Source organism: Nicotiana attenuata, unplaced genomic scaffold (assembly GCF_001879085.1).
Source record: "Nicotiana attenuata strain UT unplaced genomic scaffold, NIATTr2, whole genome shotgun sequence".
Lineage (NCBI taxonomy): Eukaryota > Viridiplantae > Streptophyta > Magnoliopsida > Solanales > Solanaceae > Nicotiana > Nicotiana attenuata.
Window position 1 is genome coordinate 39,019 of NW_017672137.1, and position 2,260 is coordinate 41,278.

Consider the following 2,260-nt stretch of genomic DNA (forward strand, 5'->3'; position numbering starts at 1 on the left):
TGACCAAGCGGGCCCGGGGTCGATTTTTGGGATTTTGGGAAGAAAGCTTGGAAATCTATAATTAGGCATTGGGTTTGATTTGTTTAGCATATAGTTATATTAAAAAAAGGTGAATAAATATTTACTATATCAATTATTTTTTCTTATTGTATAAAAAAGAATAATAAAAAAATAGCGAAAATGGTAAATGAAATTAGATTATGAAGAGAAAAAGAATATAAAAAAAAGAAGTTAAATGAAATTAGAAAAGAAAAAAATAAAAAAATAAAAAGAAAACGAGAAAAAAGAAAAGCAGAAAAGAAAAAAAAGAAAAAAGAAGAAGAAAAGAAGCATAGAAATAAAAAAGAATTGGAGAATAAAGAAAAAATTTCCCACAAAAACTACTATGGGTAGGAAATGTAATTAGTTTATTGGTAGAAAAACAAATAGGTAGACAAGGGTAAATAGTTTTGTTTTTGTGGGTAACTGTGTCAAAACCCCATATATACACCGCTTAAGCCTCACAAAATTTTTATCAAAATTGATGGAATTATGTAAATTACATCAAAAATTGTATGCAAAAATCAAAGTATATATTATTATTATTATTATATGTATACAGTTATCTTGTAAGTCGTTAGATTCTTAATTATAGTTGAAAGTTTCACCATTCGAAGCATTAGTACCATGTTTTTACCTTTTAAAATATTACTTTTTCTTATTTTTCTTTTTCTCTCTTTTCTTGGCCCTAGAAAGTTGCTTTACTTTATATGTCGCTGAGTGCGTTGCATCCTCAGCAGTGCGGCATTAACTTATTGAGACAGAAGGAGTTAACTAAAAGTTGCTTCAAGGTTACACTGTTTACATGATGAGAATTTTTTTTTATTTTAAAATCAAGTGGGTGGCAACACTTTTATATAAGCGTCAATTTGGACCGTTTTAAAAACACATCAACGGCTTATTATCAGTTTCAGCACTTCTATCCAAACACGTAAATGCTTATTTTAAAAATCAGTTTCAGCACTTAAAAAAACTTTTCAGCACTACAAGCTTATTAGCTATTTACAATCAGCTAATCCAAACGGGCTCATAAGCGTCTATTTGGACTGTTTTAAAAATACTACTTTTTCAGTATATTATTGTCTCTTTTTATTATTTAAAGCCGAATAGTAAATAAACATTCCTGCTTTCCAACTCAAGCATCATGTAAAAATCTTAAAATAATTAGTCAGCAGCCATTTTAAAAATGTGAATAAGAAAAAAGGCATATGCAAAAGTTGACTCAGCAGTTATAAAGTGTAATCTTTGTTGAAAGAACAAGATCACTTTGACATAGTAATTGTTTATATTTTTATGCTTTTCCAAGAAAAGAAAGGATGTGAATGCTCAAAACAAGTTTTTAATTTGACTCTTCCATAAATAAAATTGAAGGACCATGGAAGTTGTCCTTATTCTCTGTCTTTTGGACCTATGCCCTTCAAAATAGACTAAATCTTGCATAAAGAAAGAGATAAAACGTTGCGTCATACTTATTTTACGTACTTAATTGAGGATGCATATTATACTTCAAATATCTTATATAATTGGGGGTTCTAGTTGAATGTATTAGCATTATTAGTTTCAACGGAAAATCCCCTAAGAAATAACTAATTCAACATTGGACTGATGATAGCAAATAATGATCTTAATAAGTTGTGCTTAAGTTTATATTTTTTATGCGGATAAATAAATAACAATACGTGTATTAATAGTACGAGAATTAAACTATTTAAAGACAAAAAAACATGTAAATAATTTTTACATAACAATCCTTTCACTATTAATCACCGGATAAAAATTCAATCATGATTAATCACCGCATAACAATCATTTCATTATTAATCACCGCTAAACCCTTCATTGTAATCCTTCCTTAACTAGTATTTAAATCTAATGATCCCTTCATCCTAATCCTTCCATAATTGGTACATGAATCAAATGACTCCTCATGTTTTCTTGAAATTTTTTGTAAACAAATAAAAACTGGCCGCTTATCGATTATGTTAAAAGTTATAGAGTTTACTTGACTCCAACTTTTTTAAAAAAGGAAAAGAAACAACTAATATGGTTTAAGGTCCAGATGTTTGATTCTCACATAAAAAGGTTCATTTATATGTTTTTATGTTTAGATTGTGTATAGTAAACAGAACAATCATCTTCTTTGAATTGAAAATAATAAGAAGATGACAGTGGTCAATTGAAGAACGAAGAATCTTTAAAGAAACTACAAGACAACTCCATC